The sequence below is a fragment of the Corvus brachyrhynchos genome, unplaced genomic scaffold (genome assembly GCF_000691975.1).
Source record: "Corvus brachyrhynchos isolate BGI_N302 unplaced genomic scaffold, ASM69197v1 scaffold139, whole genome shotgun sequence".
Taxonomy (NCBI): Eukaryota; Metazoa; Chordata; class Aves; order Passeriformes; family Corvidae; genus Corvus; species Corvus brachyrhynchos.
In genome coordinates this window covers 3763920-3777183 of record NW_008246062.1, presented here as the reverse complement: position 1 = coordinate 3777183, position 13264 = coordinate 3763920, and positions in this window count along the sequence as shown.

Below are 13264 nucleotides of genomic sequence, written 5' to 3'. Positions count from 1 at the left end.
TAGCTTTGCTCTGCAGTTTATGAGAGATACAGCAGTGGGGCAACTGGTACCATGCGTATTAGGAAGCTTTCTTAGGCTTCTCTAGGTAACCTGGTGGAACTACTGCGATGAGATTTAGGGAACTAGCACAGTCTTGGTCAGCTGAGGGGTCATTCCTAGTCATTCATGTGCCCAGATTTGTGAACTTAAAAATAGCTTAGTCATCCTGTAAAGGCCGTCAAGAGACTTTTTCATCTCATGCTAAGCAAAAAAGACAGGTCCGATGAAACGTACTCCTGAACTGCTTTTAAGTGTAAAAGGATAGGTGTCCTTCTCAGATTTGATCATCCTCTAATGTCTATAATTAGATTCTTTTTTAACAGAAAGCTCAAGAATTAGCTGCAGTTATAATAGAGATTTCTCTCAAACCAGATCAAAATATGTTTCCCACAGCTCTGAAATCTATATCTCATTTCACCTGCGCATTTTCTACTGTAGCTTCTCAACTTTACGCACTGTTTTCTCAGTGCCTGACTTTTCCCGTGCACCAGATACATTACCCAAACACCTAATGCTTCATGTTATTAAGTGACAACCTCTAAAATTTTTATGGAGCTAATCCATACCCTGCTAGTGGGGTTCTGATAAATAGGGTGGAGAAAAAAACTCAGAATTGGTGAATTCCTTTAAAAACAAGAGAAGTGATTGAAATTTTGTTCAATCTGCTTAACACAATGGTCCAGTGTAACTATAGCCAGATATGAATAAAAATGAACTGACAAAGACCCCCCAAAACCCCTGCCAGAAATCTTAAGAAAAGTTGTCTCATCTCTTTGGAACTATACAATGTAGCAGATAAATTACTGCCTAATCGTTCATTACTGTGTTAACTGTCAGGGTGCTAACTATTGTTCCATATGAAAAATCCATGTTGAGAATCCAGCTCAAAAAAATCTCTGAGAGTTCTTTAACGAAAAGGAAACATTTGTTAAGCAGAAATGCTTTGTAACTCACATATTACTTGCCAAGAAAAACCCTGCTCTGGAGCAGCTAATTTGTAGTGATGTCAGGCTGGGATTTTCAAAGGTGCCTAAAGAAGTTAAATGACTGGCTCCTATTGACTTTGCAGCTACAATCCTGATCAGACCTTTTATACTGCTTTCACTTTAATGAAGGGAAGAAGTGAAGGAAAGAGTTGGCTAATAGAGGGAGTAGGAGATTTACTTTTCTTGGAGCTCCACACAAAGATTTTGCTCAGTGGATCAGCAAATGTATTATTATTAATAGCAATAATAATGATACCTACTTATTCACTCTATAGAAGTACACTCAAAATATGTCATAGAAAATCATGGTTATCTTTATTTTGTAGGTGAAAAAATGCAATCTAGGTCAACAAAGCTCAGCTACTTCTCTACAGTTGCCCCCCTGTGCATGTACCAGCAACACTTACAATGCAAAATTGCAGCACCAGTACTTAGCTGTAGGTAACTTCTTCAGGCATTGATGCCCTTGGTCAAGGTTACTCAAATATATACGACACATTCATAATGAAATGATGGATTTGACTGGGTCCCAAACCAGAATCCCACTAGCTTTTTTCTTTGGGGAGCCTGATGATAAAACAAGACCATCCTTGCACTTGGCACCAGGCTACCACATGGCTCATGCTCAGTTAAGCACCATATTGATCTATTTTTAACCTCATAAATAAGAGGTGTTAGAATTCACAGTTACTCTTTGAAGGATGATGAATTTATGACAAAACTATATGAAAAAAAAAGGAGAAAAAATAGAATGTTATATTGTTTCAAACTTTAACTTGAACCCATTAGAAAAAAAAACCCAAAAATGTTCTTGTGATCACTTTATGACAAAAATTTCATTTCTGAATGAGTATGAACTACTATTTTTGAGAGGAAAAAAATCAAATACACTATTTCTAAGTTATTTGGCTGAAAATGGGTCCCATTTTGAAGTCAAAGTTCTGAAACCATGACAAAACCAACATTTGTAGATGTTTTTGAAACTTAAATGCTTTTCTCTGAAGACTTGAAAGAACACAGATTTACTCTGGAGAATGTGTTTTTGTAATACTATTATTCCTCTATTTCTACTGGTTTTAATGAAGGAATGAAATGAAGTATTGTAGTTTTTTTTTTATTCATCTCTCCTTGGCATTAAGTCAGCAGCAAGTTGAAGTTGACTTGTCCTAGAGAGTAGTTAGTGAAGAAGAACAGGTATGTCTGGAGAGGAGTTCAATTTCTATCTGGGCTACTCATACAGCTTAGAGAATTGATTTTTTTTTTCCCTCTTTAGTGGATGGAAGAATTTAATGCAATGTAATCATCTCAATAAACTGTAAAATGTTTCTCTTTCTTATACAGAAATTATTCATTTAGCAATTTGAATAAGTTTTTGCTTAAATAGTATTTTTTTGTACTAAAGAATTGGTATGGCTCTTAAGAAAATGTTGACATTCAATTTTTCAAACTTGTTGCTGTTGCATGTACCTAAACATGTTCTTTCTTTTCTGCACTTAAGTTTCTTTATCCTTTTTGAGGATGTAATTCTTTTTTCTCTTTAAATGCCCAATTTTTTATAAACACACACACATGAACACAAAGCTTACTTACAATAACAGTAATGATCATCCACATATAGAAACCATTAAAAAATTAATCTTTTGTGTTCTTGAGAAGCAGTTTATTTCCCCTGTTGATTCAGGTTCAAACAGCTTCCAACAAGGTATTTCATCCCTAGATGCTCCTTTCTCAACCACTGCAGACAACAGCACAATCCTGCTCATCCCTTCCCTATAATCCCACTTTCTGCCATCCCAGAAACATTTGGATTAAGGAACCACAACAGACCAGGTAGAAAATCCTTGTCCCAAGGCAGGATCAACAAAACATATATAACAAAATATATACTCCAAGAAGGCATGATTAAGCTAAATTTCCTTCTCGTTATTAGCATGTTTCCACATGGATTTATTGATGTGTAAATAAGGACCATATATCTGCTACTATTCTCCTCATAGCCACCAGTAGTGTATGATGCTTTTCTGGACCAGGCTTTTTGGTTTTGTTTTGTTTTGTTTTGTTTTGTTTTGTTTTGTTTTTTTTTTGGCTCGTGAGACTTATAAGAAACCGGTATCTATAGGCTGGCTACCTCCCCATCAGCCTAAATTCAACCTGGTCAATTGATTCATATGTTTCTAGGAGAATTAAAGACGTATCTCTATAGAAAACTAAAATAGCAACAATAAAAATGCCAGAAAAGCAACGTTAACAGTGTATAGCAGTAGTCAAAATGTTTCTTTAATGACATGTTACTTTAATTATTTCCTTTTTCTATTTTTTTCTTCTTAGTAAATTAATTTCTTCCCCAACAAAAAATCAGGCAGATCTATATCCATTAGAAAGCCATATTCACCACATTACATTAGGATATAGGAAAATGGTTGAGGGAAGCACAGTTTATGTAATGTAAAATGTTTTATGTGATGCCGTTCAAGGCAAATGAAGTTGTCGCAGAGATGAAGACTGGAAGAAAAAATAAAAAGAAAACACATAGTGGTAAATGCTGAAAAAGCTGGATTCCTTTTCACTGCTTACCATTAAGGCAGATTACTCTGTATTAATTGGAAAAAAAAAAAAAAATCAAGGCATTTCATCAACATAGGCAATTCTTTAGAAATTATAGGTAAACACAGTATGAAATAGGAGTTCATTTTTCTGTCCTGTGTTTCACATACAACTTAGTTGATTGTTTTAATTTACATGTTTTCATATTGCATCAGTCAAGAAGCACAGGACAAAATATATACAACACAAATGAGAATCTGCAATGACTGGCTTGATTTGATTACTGACTAATTACTGATTAAACTTATATACTGTTTTGGATAATATTTACTGTCTAAATCTGAGGTATAGTGCTGGTTTTCAACATGTGTGCAGTCCCTGGGGAACAAATAATGAAGCCCACACATATCAGCTGCATCCTCATCCAGTTTGAGGTTTATGGTTTCAGATATTGCCCAATAGAACTGTTCTCATAAAATCAATGAAATGAAAACACTTTTAAAATTTTCTTTCCCGGGGAAAGTAAGAGGAGAGGAATTCATTAGATATTCCACACGTACATAGTATTGCAGACTACAGAGAAAGACAAAGAAATTATGACACTGTGTAATTATGTTAATACTCTTAGCAGAGTATGGTTTCCTACTCAACTGATCAGTTTTGTTATGCTGCATACACCCAGAATAAAAAAACAGACCAAAAAAGCAACAAATGGAAAACTTTCCCCCTCACAACCCTCTCTAATGAATGTGCAAACCGAATGGAGAAAATGAATGTAGAGAAAACTTAATTTTCTCCACTTTATTGATGAACATAGGTTAGTAGGCAGCAAGATTGCAGATGCTAGTCCATATTGAACCCAGAATTCTGAATGGCTATCATTTGTTGTCTTACCTAAAAGAAAAGTCTTCAAATTTTCAAATTACCATCAAAACCACCATGGACTTCCAGTGAAAGACCAGAAGCTGAGGCTTATCCTTGCCCACCAAGTGTTCTAACCACTTAAGCCTCTAAATATCAGCTGTTTCCAGATTCATGCTGATTACAGAGTTATTGTTCCTTGGCTGGTTAACAAAGGGTGATCTTGCAAATGGTCCCTGGCTGCTCTCCCTGGAAGTTGTGTGCATGTGTGTTTGTTCTCCGTGTCCTTAGACAGCAACAAAGCAATTCTATTGCAGTGGGAACTAGTTCAGAAGCCATTAAGTATCAACGTGAGGATCTACTCAGATGGCTAAATTTGCTATTAACAGCACAACAGAGATTGAAGCAGCCCCAACAGTAATGCTAGACGGCAAGCAGCACCAGAGGTAGCATAACTACCACAGTTGTAAAAATGATGGGCAAGGGACAGGAGTGACAGTACGGGGTATCATTACAGTGGCTTGATCAGATGTGACTGAAGATGTAATGACATGATCTCTTTGTTACCATGGATGGTACAAAGACGTCTCGAGGCAGGTGTCTTTTCACTCAATTTTTGCCTTTCCTTTCCTTTTCTACAATGTTAAAGGAAACAGCTGGTAGTCCAGCACTGGAAGCAGTTTGGATTCTGCTGGGACAACCTCTCGATCTGATTTTTTTGTTAATTATCAAAGAGCTAGGAGCCCTTACTACATCCCTCTTCTCCAGGGAATACTGCAACTCACTTATGTAGCTCACATGAAAGGTAAATTCTTCCAGTGAAGACACCTTGTTTTGTAACTGTTAATACAAAGTCATCTGAACAATTACCATTTCAAAGTGTATAACAATGTGTCATTCAAAATAGCATATATTGCATGTGACAACAGGATGTGACTGGGATGGTAGTGTATAGAAACCCTAAAAATGATCAGTGAGGGGCTCTGACCAGCATTTGTTTGTCACATCATGATGAAATATTTCCCATTTAAATTCTATTGTGTTCATGTAAGAAACCCTTTTTAAATCATTAGGACTCAGTAATTTTGTATTTAAGAATTTCAAAGAGCTGTCTCAGGTGCTACCCAAACCATTAAAGTAGATTTAATCCAGTGTTTAAAACTTCAGGACATGCTTGAAGTGTAACGGACAAAATGCATAGTAACAAACTTTTTAAAGGAAGAATAAATAGGATAATCCAAGCAATTACGAGTTTCATTTATATTTGAAGCAAAATGATGGACCATTTGAGACAAGCCTGAATTAACAATGAATTAAAGGAAAGTAATATATTAATGGCAGTGAATTTGTACAGGTTGGAAATAAATCTTTTCAAAGGAGCTCATGTCAATGCTTTGATGAGAGGACTGATTCAATTCGATAAAGTAATAAAGTAGAATAATAATGTAACTCCTTTAAAGAAGTTGACTGGTATACAAGAAACTAAAAATAAAAAAATAGGCCCCATTGTTTTGCCAATCACATTGAATTATTAAAGAAATGGCTGATAACTATGCCCCACAACATAACACCAAATTGGGAATTAATACTAATAAGGTGTTTTTTGACTAGGGTCTCCCTGGGATTGATTTTTGACTCTATGCTAGTAAACATTTTATCAACAAAGTGGAAGAAAACATAAAATCATTACCAGTAAAGCTTGGAGTTGATACAAAAGCTAAAGGAATGATAAACAATGAAGAATACAAGCCAGCGGTACACAGTGCTCTCTGTCTCCAATAAACTAGGGACAAGGATACTATTAGACTCAGATATATGAACAAGTTATGCTGGCATCACACATAACAAGTCAGATGATTCATGAGAACTATCCATGGGAGTAGTCTACCTTGCAGAAAATCAAGGCTGTTCAAATTAGTTTAGCTCAGTGAAAAGCAGGCTAAGCAAACTCAGCTTATCTTATGTTTAACCCAGATTTATTGTACACAATGGAACAGACAGTACAGATCAGCTGACATGCAATAATAGGTTTTGTGTCTAGGCCTAGTTTTTATTTTCAGTGTGGTTAATAACAAGTAATACATTTAGGAGCAAAGCATGTTTGTCACACTTACAAAGTGGGGAAATACCACAGTAAAAATATAAAAAATAATAATATTTCAGAGATAATCTAGTGGACAAGATTAAAAAAAAAAGAGAGTGTAAGTTTAGAGTAGGCACACTACATTTTTATGGTGAGAGTAATTAACAGTAAGAATGATAAGATTTATATTGGATTCTCCATTGCTGGAATTTTTTTAACAAGATTGGATTTTGTTTTCTGTAAAACATTATTCTCTTCAAAGCACTGGTATTGACTTGAAGGAGGAATTAAAAATTCAGGGTTCTGTGTTATGAAGAAGGCTGAACTAGAAAAATTCAGTGATATCTTCTCACTTCAAAATCTAAGAGTCTTATAAGGATTCACCAGTGATTTTTCTGCTGTGAAGTAGTTGATTAAAATAGGTGGATAATGAGGAAAGACAGCATCTGCATTCTCTGAGAAGTCACAAGTGCTCTAGTGGTGACATGGAGCAATGTAAAGCTTTATTTGCCATTGCAATTAACTGAAGTGAAAATAAATGACAGAGAGGACTGCTTTCAAATAACTTGTGATTTGGTGTCTTGAGAAATGCAGGCTTTATTCTAGGATATTTAATTCCTTATCTGCCCCCATGAAAGATAAAAATCCTTCCTTTGTAGAAATGTATTGATAAAAAGGATATAAATCATAATCCCATCTGAGGGGAAAAAAAAAAAAAAAGCGGTCTTGCTATGGTATTAAATTCCAGTTTTATATATATATTAAAAAAAAAAGGAAAAATTAAAAGCGTATCAATATTATTGTGTAATTATTACTGTCATTGCTACATATATTGATTTTATGTTGCCCCACTAAGCATCTTTCTTAGACAAAACTAAATTATTAATCGTGTTTGCTTTTGGACTTTGAAGTGAAGAAGCCTCTGAAAACTCAGTTTGAACAGCAGCGCTGATGTCATACTGATTTACAGATTCCTAAAGTGGTGAATTGTTTTCAGTTTGTGCTTCCATCAAATTAGAAAGTGCTTGTAGGAAAAGAGACCCATTACACCTGATGTTTCTTGTCAGTCTTGTTTGCTTCCTCTGTAACTGATGGAGAAACAAGGACATCTCTTGTGCCTGACTTGTAACCATCAGGTGAGATGAATCAGCCTTTAAATATGGTACCTTTGTTTTCTGAAGAGGAAGTTTACAAGATTAACAAGAGGAAGATGCTTCGTTTAGCTGTCTCAAAAAAAAACAAACCCACATAAACCCACGAACCAAACCAAAACCAAACCCACTTAAAAACGCTTAGCTGTCTTTGTTCTGACAGATTGTAATTATTCTGGCTCTTTAACAGTTGAGCCCATGAGAAATTTGCAAGACACTGATGCCTTCAGGTCAATGACAGTTGTCTCAGCCAGCATCCCTTACACAGTTACATCGAAGGATCTTTGTTAAAGCAGGAGCTACATTAAAAATTTTTATGGTTTTTATATGTGAAAGACAGATGGTGACATGAAAATAGTTCTGCAGATGGACAGATATATGATCAGTTGGCCCTTAGTATGGCACTGAAGCAAACTAGCAGAAGAAAAATTTTGAAGGGGTCTCAGAATTTCATGTCAATTTCCATAAGTTTATTTTTCCAGTGGAGTTCAGCTGTCTTTCCCTGCATTCTGCAGAAAAGTATTTTTCATTGCAGTACATATATTTTCTAATATGTGTCTTAAGAAGAACATTTTTGTGTTTTTATAAAGTATATTTGCACCTAGTTTATTTTTTTTTAATAAATAACCCCCACACTTCTAAATGTTGAAGAATATTTAAAATGGTTCTTACCACTTATATTATTTTCCCTTTTTTTTTTTTTTTAATGAAAATAAAATATAATATTTCTTCACCAGCACTAGCAAAATGCCCGACAGGTCTGTGACAGGATGTCACAAATCAACTTCCACAGCTAGGAATGGACTTATGAACCTATTAAACTCACCATCTTTGGCTTTGAAGCAACAGTCATCATCATTAATTGTTATTATTGCACTCCTTGACATTTTCAAGGAAAAAAAAGGGCACAAAGGATTTCATGAGAGCCATTACTGGTCACCTTAAGACAGAAGGGCTGCTTTCACTTTATTTAATTAAAAAGGTTCTAAAAATCAGCAAAATACAAGACCTGCAAGCAAATCACATCCCACTTTTCATTTGCCTATAAATCCTGGGGTCTCTTTTAAAAAAATTGTAACATCTCTTAGTTTTTTTGTGTGGGTTTTCTTTTTTTTCAGAACAAGGAAATTGTCCCTTACTGGGACTCCTAGACTAAATCACATAAGAAGAGTAGATTACAAAAAAAAAGATTCAAAATAATTTTTTTCCATAGTATTGAAATCTTCTTATTTTGACTTTGAAATGCTCTGATGTTAAAGGATTTTGGCATTTCCAAGGTATTTTCCCTAGAAAACTCTGGGTTTCCTACATATTCTACAGGAAGCGGAACCCAAAAAGCCATTTATGTACTTCAGCCAATGTAATGACAATATTCAGAAATTGAATTTCCTCTTACAATTTACCTTTAAATAGCTTGTTCCTGGCTAATGGTTTCTGAAAATTATGTAATATTGTTCAACAAAACTAGAAAATGAGCTTTTGATGCAAAATGTTTTCAGCAGGTCTGTTGCTCAAATCATTTTTTTAACTGCCCAAGTTAGTGAACAGATAGATAAATTTTCATGGTTGTGTCCACACATCAGGGAACATCCACAACTCAGACTCAACCCTCTTTGGGTTTTCAAGTGGGTATATATGAAAATTTATCATCTTCAGCTTATTATATTATCAATGGAGAGAGGAAAAGGCAGCAGAGGAAGAGACACTTCAGAGACTGAATCTTATCTGTAATGTTTTATTAAAGATATTTTATGAAAAATTTTATTAAATTTCCAGTTAATCACACTTTGAAGTTTTTTTATTATAGCTTTTTGCACATTTCAAAAACTTATGTAGAGTTTCTCACGAGAAAGTCCTCTTTGCTGACTTTCTACTTGTTTTGCTGAAAAAAAAAAAAAATTAGGGAGTAACAGGTTTATTCTTTGTTCTTATTGTTCTAATAACTCACAGACTTCTCAAAGTTTAAAACTGCTGGCTATAAACACTGAAAAAAACCCATTTTTAAATCACTGATCTGATTTTGTTCATTGATTGATCTCCTCTTACCATAAGAGACAGAAAAGACTCATTAAACCATACAGTTTGTCTCAATACCAAGCCAAGATTGATTGATCCCTACATTGCATCGCTCAGGCATTTTTGTGATGAAGCACACCCAGTTGTGAAACTTGCCATGGCCAGCATATCACAATCATTATGATACATTGCATATACGCCTGCAATTGTTCATAGCACTACATTTTCACACTGCAAAAGCAAAGCAATCCCAGAGTGCTTCTCATCTACCTGAACCTGACTAGACATTCCATAGCTCGCTTTCTTCTTTTTGGAAACTGAAGCGTAGGGTGAGCGGGAGCAAGGTGAAGTGTTACATGCTGATGTCCTCTTTCTCTGGAAAAGAAAGACGTTGTCCTGACATGCTCTTGGCTTTTCCATCTTAACTAGAGTTGCAATTACCTGTGATGTGCTAGAACAATGTGGTCTCAACCTGGGAATATACCAGACAAAGCTTAAAATATTCAAATTAAAAATGCTGAGTCCCAATAAATGACAGCACGCTATTTTTGTAATCATTACTTTATACTTCATGAAGTTCAGAAAAGCAACTCATGTATAATTTTTTGGAAAATATCCACTTATGAAAGCAAAGATTATCATTCCTATTTCTACTAAAGATTTTCCCACCTATCATGAGGAGTCAAAAGCCTGTGGTGAACTAAATGTGAATTTCTACTCCCTCTTTTATGTTTCTCGTGTATTCACGCTGTAGTAAAATCAGAAGTCTGCTCCTTGCCAGACCATTTCAGGTCACAAAACAGCAACTTCCTCCTGTCCTTCCTAGTCTGAATATGTTTTGTTTCCTTCCTATGTGTGTACATTTGCATACAAAATTGGTAAGGCACTAGGTAGGATATTATGTGTCTGGGATGACCTGAAGTCTGAAGTGGAATGAAACACGAGTTCTTCTCATTGAACACACTGACCTCAGTGGGATGTATTTTATGAGTAGTTTTTTTTCTTTTACAGGAAGATTACATGACCACTATACCCTAATAAAACCATTTTATTGAGGGGAAAGCAACCAAGCAATGAAATTCAGACTGATGCGCCGCCTCGGTCCCATTGTCAAATCTGCATATGTAAGTGTCCATTTCTGGATGTGTGTCTCTGTAGGAAACAGATTCATTCTTGCGCTATTCCAAAGTTTCACTGCACTGGCAAGTGCAGAGGAAGTTGTGGAAGTACTTGCATCCTCTTCCCTTCACCTGCCAGGTCTAAATTCTGTAACCAGGATGTTAAATTTTGATGTCAGTAATGGAGAGCCCTATTTCCAAAGATTTCTGATGGTGCAGAACTCCTCTTTGTTTGGGGTGACAGTTTCTTAGCAACAGCTATTAGTGAGCAGCTGCAGACCCAATCAAATGGTGAACTTGGACAATCTCTTTTGTACACGTCTTGAAGAAAAATCCCTTGCTCAAGAATATAAAACATATTGACAATTATACACTAGCCCTGAATATAACTTTTCCCTGCGGTTCTACAGGCAGGTTAGCTGCACTGAGCAGTCAGCCTGCACATATGGAAAAATCTATTTCATAAGAGATATATCTTCATGTGTCATAATCCAGTGTATGATAGTGGCCTTTTATGTCTATTTAGCTTACAGCAAATTTAAAACTATCACCAATCCTGGTGATATTAGCAGTCCAATAACTCAACAATTAAACAAATTTCTCTCCCTTCTCTCTCTCTCTTTTTCTTCGTTGACTGACTATAATAATCTTCCAGGAATGACCTTGAGAGATTGGATATTCTTCTTGGTTTAAGTGCCATTAGCAATAATTTTTTCAGAAAGCAAGCTACTTAGGTAGTTGGCAAAAAAAGTGCCGATAAAAATCTACTCTTGGCTACTCAGTAAATTGCATTGCACTATCTGCTTGCCAGCTGAGGGTGAAGAACATTGTATATTAAAAGATTTTCATTCTGTAATAATGTGAACACCAGCAGCAGTAATTATAAAATAAATAATTCGTAATAAATATGTCCTCCTTATATAATTACTAAATGATTGCAAAACCAATATTATGCACTAGTTAGAATGGAAAAGGTTGCTGCTAAAGACTTTCTATATTACACATTATTGTTCAACTCTTAAACACCCTTGGTCAAATGAAGCATAACTTCAGCCTCATCAGAATTAAGCTAAATGCTATTTCAGTTTGATCTCCTTAAAAAGTATTTGATTCATGGAAAAACTAATTACCAGATTAAAGTGCAACAAAAAGTGACTTAAATGCAAAGTGTTAAACACCATTTATCGTGAGCTGGGAAACAAAAGGAAGATAGTTTCTGTCCTCTAAGATTGTAAGTGTTTAGGTATTTTTTATTATTATTTCTTTTCTTTCTTTACCTTCTAGATGAGTGTTTTCATTCCCCAGGAACACAAATAAACTTCAAGATATCATTTCTATCTCTCTTCACATTTTCACGGGCTTTTCTTTTTGCTTCAAGTGATAATTTTTGCAGCTTGGATGAGAAGGAAGTTTGGCCTTTTGTGGGTTTCCCATCTTTCAGGGTACTTAAATTCAGGAAAGGGGTCAAATGTTTTATTATTTTAGTTGTATAAATTGCTTCTAGGGCTATCAGGAGAGCCTAAAAGCACCATAAGCACAAATGCAAAGGAAACAAGCTCAAATGTGAATTCCGAAGCACTTTTGTATGATATAGCTGCCCTACTCATCACAGTTCCACCCTAAAGAAATATCTTCTACATATACAAAGGCATGAAGTTTAGAGAACAACACCTGTTATGAGAAAAAATATGCTTCTACAAATGTATACACAGAATCTCAGAAGATATAGGCAGGTCACTGAACTCCAAAAACTGCCTTGCTTACATTTTCTGAAAAAAACCCACACCTATTTTTTCTCATCTTATTTCTGCATTTTTGTGTTCTTATTTTTCTGACTCTTGAAGAAAGTTTCATCTCACTAGCTATGGCTCTCTGTAGTGTAAAGGTCTGTGTCTGAGCTGATCACCCCAGTCCCCATATAGTAGCAGTAAGATGCAGTATGTGACAAAAATAGGTCCTTTTAGTGTGAAGTCTTATCCCGGATATAATATCCAGTAGGGACCAGATGAATTGAATCCTAAAATTGTTTATTTCTCTTCATAAAGGAGTTTAATGTGGCTAATTCAGACGTAGATTTCTGCATTCCAAGTGAATCCCATGCCTTGCATCTATTTGAAGTGTTTTCCACAATACAATCATAACTACTTGCATAACAGAATCTATTTTCTTTGTCCACCATGTCCCTGTATGGGTGAGAGTTGAATTTCTAGTGCCTTTGTCATGAGCTATTCTTTTCCGACTCCTCCAAATGGTATCCACCTATCTTCTGCAAAGGTCTTTGTTTGCCTTTATGTGGAAACTCATGATAAAAATACCCTTTGGTGAGCAAACTCCATGTGCAAATATAAAAAGCTCACACTGTTTCTGAACCTCGACTAGACAAATAGATACAATGGAGGCTATTAAAAGTGAGTAAAAACAGGACAGTATTCAACAATAAAACAAAATTCATTCTTGAAAGCACGC